This window comes from Chlorocebus sabaeus, chromosome 25 (assembly GCF_047675955.1).
Source record: "Chlorocebus sabaeus isolate Y175 chromosome 25, mChlSab1.0.hap1, whole genome shotgun sequence".
Classification (NCBI taxonomy): domain Eukaryota; kingdom Metazoa; phylum Chordata; class Mammalia; order Primates; family Cercopithecidae; genus Chlorocebus; species Chlorocebus sabaeus.
The window spans coordinates 40,270,833-40,280,193 of NC_132928.1; positions in this window are offsets into that span (position 1 = coordinate 40,270,833).

Below are 9,361 nucleotides of genomic sequence, written 5' to 3' on the forward strand. Positions count from 1 at the left end.
ATGTTTATCAATATAAAGACAAGATGTTACTTCAGAATACTGAGCTCAATTATGTTACCTACAAAAAAAGTCAAAGCTGAACAGTATTATTGGAGAAGGCAAGGCCCAATAGAAGGAATTTGCTTTTTATTCTGTTACCTCAGTGTAACACAGATTATACTGGCTATACAGACCCTGACTTTTCAACAGCGTGGCTTATAAAGTGTATAAAGAATAGTTCTTTTTCTTTTAGTTTTTTTGAATTGTCTCAGAATAAAAAGTGTGTAAAGAGTTTATAAATAAATTTTTACTGTAAGTTTATTCTAAAATGACAGCAATTTTTGAGAAAATACATTTTTTTACTCTCTCACTAATGCCATGTTAGTAGTATTTATTTCTTCTAGAAATAATGCATCAATAAAAACTGTACTATATGGGTAATTAGCGTGATTTCTTGAAGAAATTAGTTAGGCCACAGGTTATGCATTGTTCATTGACTTTTGAGTGCCAACAATAATATTCTTTACAAGGAACAGAGGAGATTTAGTTTTTTTTTTTAAAAAAGAAAAGTACATGTACAAGAAAAGTAATTACTACGTGGAAGTGGCAATATGAATAGATTGTAGGGCATCATCAATAGGCAGTGAAATTTGCTTGGATAATGGACTCCAACTGCATTCATGTTGCTGCAAATGGCATAATTTTGTTCTTTCATATGGCTTTCATATGACCTTGGTGTGTATGTATTATATTTTCTTTATTCAGTCCACTCAATAATGGGCACCTAGGTTGAGTCCAAGAATTTTCTATTGTGAATAGTGCTGCATTTAAGATATGACTGCATGATTTTTTTTTTTTTGGTAGAATGATTTACGTATTTCTTTGGATATATACCTAGTAATGAGTTTGCTGGGTTGAATAGTATCTCTGTTTTCACTTCTTTAAGAAATCTCCAGATGGCTTTCCACAGTGGCTGAACTAATATACATTCCCACCAACAGGGTATAAGCATTTTATTTTCTACACAGCCTCCCCTGCATCTATGTTGATTTGGAATTTTTAATGATACTCATTCTTACTGGTGAAATATATCATTTTGGTTTTAATTTGCATTTCTCTGATGATTAGTGATGTTGAGCACATTTTCATATGTTTGTTGGTTACTGGTATGTTTTGAGAAGTGTCTGCATATTAACACTAACAGAAAACCAAATAACACGTTTTCACTTATAAACGGAAGCTCAACATTGGGTACTCATGGACATAAAGATGGTAACAATAGACACTGGGGACTAATAGGGTGGGGAGGAAGGATGTGGGACAATTATTGAAAAACTAGCTGTTGGATACTATGCTTACTATCTGGATGATAGAATCATTGGTATCCCAAACCTCAGTATCATGCAACATAACCATGTAACTAACCTGCACATGTACACCCTGAATCTAAAATGAAAGTTGAAATCATTTTTAAAAATTTAGAACTAAAAGTATGAAATAATTAGAAAAAAAATAGGTGGCAAAAAGCCAACTTTTCAATAAAAATTTCCACATACAGGAAAAAGAAGAAGCAATGAAAATGATATATTTATAATTAATTTTGAAAAATAATGTTTATGGCATAAAAACAGACATCTAAACCAGTGGAACAGAATAGAGAACCCAAAAACAAATCCACACACCTAAAATGATCTTATTTTTGACAAAGGTACTAAGAATATACGTTGAGGAGAAAAACCATCTCTTTAATAAATGATGTTGGAAAAACTGAATATGCATATGCAGAAGAGTAAAACTATGCCCTATCTCTCACCATACACAAATATTCAAATCAAAATAGATCAAAGGCTTAAACTTAACATCTCAAACTATGAAACTACTACAAGAAAACATTGGTGAAAATCTCAAATGCATTGGTCTGGGGAAACATTTATTGAGCAACACTCCAAAACCACAGGAACCAAAGCACAGATGTACACATGGGATCACACCAAATTAAAAAGCTGTGCACAGCAAAGAAAACAATTAACAAAAAGAAGAGATAACCCATAGAATGTGAGAAAATGTTTGCAAACTACCAATCTTACAAGGGATTAATGACCAGAAATATAAGGAGATCAAACAGCTATAGGAAAAAAAAAAACAAAAAAACAAAACCTAACAATTCAATTTAAAAATGGGCAAAATACTTGAATAGCCATTTCTCTCTTTTATGTTATTTTTATTATTATTATTATTATACTTTAAGTTCTAGGGTACATGTGCACAACGTGCAGATTTGTTACACATGTATACATGTGCCATGTTGGTGTGCTGCACCCATTAACTGATCATTTACATTAGGTGTATCTCCTAATGCTATCCCTCCCACCTCCCCCGACCCCACAACAGGCCCCAGTGTGTGATGTTCCCCTTCCTGTGTCCAAGTGTTCTCATTGTTCAATTCCCACCTATGAGTGAGAACATGCGGAGTTTGGTTTTCTGTTCTTGCAATAGTTTGGTAAGAATGATGGTTTCCAGCTGCATCCATGTCCCTACAAAGGACATGAACTCATCCTTTTTTATGACTGCATAGTATTCCATGGTGTATATGTGCCACATTTTCTTAATCCAGTCTATCATTGATGGACATTTGGGTTGTTTTCCAAGTCTTTGCTATTGTGAATAGTGCCACAATAAACATATATGTGCGTGTGTCTTTATAGCAGCATGATTTATAATCCTTTGGGTATATACCCAGTAATGGGATGGCTGGGTCAAATGGTATTTCTAGTTCTAGATCCTTGAGGAATCGCCACACTGTCTTCCACAATGGTTGAACTAGTTTACATCCCACCAACAGTGTAAAAGTGTTCTTATTTCTCCACATCCTCTCCAGCACCTGTTGTTTCTTGATTTTTTAGTGATTGCCATTCTAACTGGTGTGAGATAGTATCTCATTGTGGTTTTCATTTGCATTTCTCTGATGACAAGAGATGATGAGTGTTTTTTCATGTGTCTGTTGGCTGCATAAATGTCTTCTTTTGAGAAGTGTCTGTTCATATCCTCCACCCACTTTTTCATAGGGTTGTTTGTTTTTTTCTTGTAAATTTGTTTGAGTTCTTTGTAGGTTCTGGATATTGGCCCTTTGTCAGATGAGTAGATTGCAAAAATTTTCTCCCATTCTGTAGGTTGCCTGTTCACTCTGATGGTAGTTTCTTTTGCTGTACAGAAGCTACCTGACTTCAAACTATACTACAAGGCTACAGTACCCAAAACAGCATGGTACTGGTACCACAACAGAGATATAGACCAATGGAACAGAACAGAACCCTCAGAAATAATACCACACATCTACAACCATCTGATCTTTGACAAACCTGACAAAAACAAGAAATGGGGAAAGGATTCCCTATTTAACAAATGGTGCTGGGAAAACTGGCTAGCCATATGTAGAAAGCTGAAACTGGATCGCTTCCTTACATCTTATACAAAAATTAATTCAAGATGGATTAGAGACTTAAATGCTAGACCTACAACCATAAAAACCTGAGAAGAAAACCTAGGCAATACCATTCAGGACATAAGCATGGGCAAGGACTTCATGTCTAAAACACCAAAAGCAATGGCAACAAAAGCCAAAATTGATAAATGGGATCTAATTGAATAGGCATTTCTCAAAAGAAGAAATATGAATGGCACACTGTCTGTATTAGTCCATTTTCCTAATACTGTAAAGAACTGCCAGAGACTGGATAATTTATAAAGGAAAGGGGTTTAATTGACCCACAGTTCAGCATGGCTGGGGAGGCCTCAGGAAACTTAGTCATGGGGGAAGGTGAAGGGAAATCAAGTCCCTTCTTCACAAGGCAGCAGGAAAGAAAAGTGTTGCACAAAGCAGGAAGAGTTCCTTATAAAACCATCAGATCTCCTGAGAACTCACTCACTGTCATGAGAACTGCATGGAGGAAACCACCCGTATGATTAAATTACCTCCACCTGGTCTCTCCCTTGACACATGGGGATTATGGAGATTATAGGCATTACAGTTCAAGATGGGATTTGGGTAGGGACACAACGCCTAACCATATCTCTGGTATATGAAAAGTCACTCAGCATCATTTATCCTCAGAGAAATACAAATCAAAACTATAATTAGATATCTCACTCTGTTAAAATGGCTTATATCCAAATGACAGGCAATAAAAATGCCGGTGAAGATGTGGAGAAAAGGGAATTCTTACCCACTATTGATGGGAGTGCAAATCAGTATAACAATTATGGAGAACATTTTGGAGGTCCCTCAGAAAAGTAGAAATTGAACTACAATATGATCCAGCAATCCCATTGCTGGGTATATACTCAAAAGAAAGGAATCAGTATATTGATGGGATATCGGCATTCTCATGTTTGGTGCATCACTGTTCACAATAACCAAGATTTGGAAGCAACCTAGGTATCCATTAGTAGATCAATGGACAAAGAAAATGTAATCCCAGCACTTTAGGAGGCCGAGGCGGGTGGATCACGAAGTCTGGAGATCAAGACCATCCTGGCTAACATGGTGAAACCCCAACTCTACTAAAAATACAAAAATTAGCTGGGCATTGTGGCAGTGCCTGTAGTCCCAGCTACTCAGGTGGCTGAGGTAGGAAAATGGCTCAAACCCAGGAGGCGGAGCTTGCAGTGAGCCGAGATGGTGCCACTGCACTCCAGCCTGGATGACAGAGCAAGACTCCGTCACAAAACAAACAAACAAACAAACAAACAGAAAAAGAAAATGGGATACTTATACACAATGGGGTACTATTCTGCCATAAACAAGAATGAGATCATGTGCAACAACATGGAAGGAACTGGAGATCATTATATTAATTGATAAAAGCCAGGTTCAGAAAGACAAACATTGCATATTCTCACTTATTTTGGGGATCTGAAAATAGACAAATTAACTTATGGTCATAAAGAGTAGAAGAATGGTTACCAGAAACTAGGAAGGGCACTGGGGGAATCGGGGAGCAGGGAGGAGGTGGGGATAGTTAACGGGTACAATAAAAATAGAATGAATGAATAAGACCTAGTATTTGATAGCACAACAGGGTGAATATATTCAAATAATAATTGTATGTTTCAAAACAACTAAGGATTGTTTGTAACACAAAGGATAAACACTTGAGGGGATGGATGCCCCATTCTCCATGGTGTGATTTTTGGACATTGCATGCTTGTATCAAAACATCTAATGAATCCATAAATATATACACTTACTATGTACCCATAAAAATAAAAAATAAAAATATATAATGTTTAATTATATATATCAAAATAAATAATACATTCTCAGTTACAAAATTATTTTAAAATTTAAAATAGAAGCTAAAATGTCTAGTGATAATGATGTACTTGATGATAAAAATTAAAGGTCATTTTGGGTGATATAAGTTAAGAACAAGAACTTATTACTCAAACGAAAGGGAAGAATTTATTGTTCTCTACATCCATTTAATGCCCTAGGAAAGACACAACCATAATCTGGGTAATTAGAAAGTTTAGTCTTACTTAAAATTATTTTCTCCTTTAAGCTCAATGGTTAGTTCTTAGAAATATTCTGAAATTGCATATCCCCACTTCTGTAACAAGGATAGAAATAATGAGATAAGAGAACTGCGGGCATCTAAACATTATTATTTTAAAAATTTAGAACCACTGAATTTGTCTTTGCATACTGAGAAAACATCTATTCTCAAAACCCAAATAATCATAATACATCACAAAAGAAGAACTGTTTTCTTTAGTAGAAAAGAAATGTTGGATGCTAAGTCCAAAAGATATAAAAATTATTTTATATTGATACCTACTAACATTTGATTTATTATAATTTTAAAGTCAGAGATCTTACAATAATCTTTAAATGATGAATGATATTTCATTATTTTTTTCTTTTCTTTGTAAACAATATTTGAATCTTGAAATACTAAACTTTACAAACAATATTAAAGAGTATATACAACTGAATTAAGATCTTCAAATATACTAGAATGCAGACATTGGAAAAAAAGGGAGAAAAACACTCAGCTGCATAAAACAGTACATGCAAAATTAAGAAGCTACTGAGAGTGTTTAAATACATATTCAACTCTATTCTAATGTCTGCTATAAATAATGTCTCTTTTCATTAAAACACAAATTGTTCATAAAAAAATAAGCATGTTGCATTAGGGAATAATCAACATAATTTTACTCCTTGAGTACTTAGTTGTGCTTGGTATTTTATTGGTTCTCTTTTTGTGTCCTTATGTCCTTGATAATTTCTTTCATGTGTTTTTTTTTTTCCCCTGCAATTATTTTCCTAGGGAAGTAGAAGTGGTTACATTACATGTATCATTCAATATAGAACCATGCAGTGCAGTAATAGTTACATGTAAAGTACATTTTAGTTTCAAGAATATTAGCTATTAGAAACAAATGGTTCAAATACATTTTTATGAAGTGAAATTAATATAATTAAAAATATATATTGATGAAAATGCCTTGTCTTCTCACTAAAATAAAACTTGTGGAGTAGCTAAATGCAAGTTTTTTTTTTTTTTTTGGTGGTTCAGAGCAACATTTCTGAACTTCATTTGTGGACAAGAAAGTTCACAATATATTCCTTCAAATTCCATTTTGGTTAGTTCTGCGAATAGTGTTGTGCCAGTGTCCCAAAGGCATGACTGGTGGTGTTCTTTATTTTTTTTCCAGCTACTAAACTTGTGTGGTTGTCATGGAGTCATCTACAATACTATGGGTAATAGTGCACAGGCAGGAGATGCCCTAAGGATTTTTTCCCACAGTACGAGGACAGAGATTAGCTGTTTCTCTTCTGGCTTATTTCAGAGTGCATACCCAGTTAGGAGGAATAAGTTACCAAAACATTCATTTTGGCTATCTTCATTTATCAAACCTTCATTTGATATATATTGGCAATCTTATACAGAGCATAAAATCCTAAATTTTCAGCAGTAACATCACAGAAGTTCATACATCTATCTCCTTTGTGTGTTTATTATAGAACATTTCTTTCCAGGAAATTATGGCAGATATTTGTAAAGTAAAGTATCAAGAGAGCTTTTAGATGGCGATTGCAGCTTAACTACACAGGCTGACAATGACAGTGCCACATTTACATCAGCTATTACAATGTCTTCATTACAACATTGTTTGTCTCTCCTCATCACCATCTGCCTCCTGATTTTGGTGAGATTTTGTTTATAAAACTTTATGCTATAAATTTAATGTTTGGTACATAACAATGAACATAGTTTCCTAACAATTCTACACAATCTTTTCCAACTAAACCCTTTTAAAATTAACTACATAATGTGTATCCTCTGGTGAGGTATCTGCAACCAAAGGAAAATTCCAGTTGATGGATTTGAATCTGGCACAATATCCTTAAATTCCACTGCAATTGAAAAGACACGAAAGTAGAAACAATCACAGCAAATTGGGTAAACTTATGCAAAGCACAAATTGTATTTTTTTTTTTTTTACTTCCTTACAATTACAAGAATTAATCTTCCTTTCATCATTTTCATCTTGTCAAGCTATAACTCTGACACTCTGTGGATGAGTAGCAGGTGACTGGTAGCTTGAATCATCAGCTGAGTTGAACTTAACTTCTGAAATTTTTTATACTCCCTGTAGATAGTTACATTTCTTAACATGCCAAGAAGGATAGGAAGCTGACGTCTGTTTTATATGGATGATTTTTGAAAAAAATATATAAAATTTTGATATCTGTTTGTAAAGTTTATTATGGATAGAGAGGAAATAATAGTAGACCACGGAAATAGCTCATTAGGAAGTACTGAATGTCACCATTTGAAATCAAGAAAACTGCTTCTTTGGAATTCTATAGCAAAATGGAAAGATTGATTTGGATGACAGTAGTAGTGGAACAACAGTCCTAAATTTTACTATATGATGAAGGATTTAGTGCCAGGGCTCCTGATGCTAATGCTTGAATGATATAAACACACACTTGTATCCTATTTCTCCACCCTTGCTCCAGCAAGTATGTGAATTCACAAATAGTCAGTGACAGCTAATAATGCAAAATGCCACCATCTCTACTTACATACAGACTGGAAAGGAAAATAAGTCTCTCACAGTCAAGCTCATTACTTGTGAATCAATTCTCAGACCGAGAATTTCACTTACCACCTATGACTGAGTTATTGACCTCTTCCCTGTAAGATTATTTTCTGCAAGTGCTCTGGATGCTTATTTTTACTCTCAACATGCCCCTGTATCATGGATATCAGATTTATTTTACTCACTCATTAAATATCGCATGAGTATTGTATGCCATGCATTGTTACAGGAACTGGGGAAGTTTTTACTTTCTGAGAAATTTCATCCAAGTGACAGGTGATAGAAATAAAATAAAACATATCTGTGTTCTGTAAGATAGTGCTAAATGCTGTGAAGTACAATAAATTCAAAAAGGAGTTGGAAGATGTGGTAGAGGTTGTAGTTTTACCTACATACAGTGATCAAGAAAGGCCTGCTCCTTTGCTGTGGAAACATTTGAACAAAGACAGGAAGGAGGTAGGAAAGTTGGTAACTGGCATTTACAGAAGCACACTCCAGCCAGAGAAAGAAAGCACAAAGGAACTGCAGGAGTGTGTGACATGCTTAAATAATAAGGTTGTCAGGGGGATGGTATGTAACATGTAGTGTGAAAAACAATTAAGTCACAGTAGTAATGGGGGAAGATTCATAAGAAGTCATGCCACATAGAATTATATTCCCACTTATGATCTCCATGGATTCCTTTTCACCTTTATGGCCAGGTATTCATGTTTTGGCTGTCTATTCATCTTCTAAACTTCTAAACTCTGTCTGATCCCCTCAATAATGTAGATTTCTGGACCTAAATACTTGTACTATATTTCTTTACATATCTTATTTTTTGCTAGATTAAATGAGCATTTTTCTTTGAAAGTAGAGGGACTATGAGTAACATTGAACTAAATAAAAGCATAATAATAGCTAGTTATGTAGAATAATCTTGTTATTTTAAAATAGATTATGAAGAGGTATTGCCTACTCAAATTAAAAGTAGCAAAAATAACAAAACCAATGACCGAGACAACATAGTTTAGGGTGCTTACTGTGGGGGCATTCACTAAGGAAATAAAAGAAGGAATAAAAATCTTTTTTATGTCATAGCAATGATCTCGTTGAGGCTGGGCATGTGGCTCACACCTGTAATCCCAGCACTTTGGGAGGCCGAGGCGATTGGATCACCTGAGGTCAGGAGTTCAAGACCAGCCTGGGCAATATGATGAAACCCTGTCTCTACAAAAAATACAAATATTAGCCGAGTGTGGTGGTGTGTGCCTGTAGTTCCAGCTAC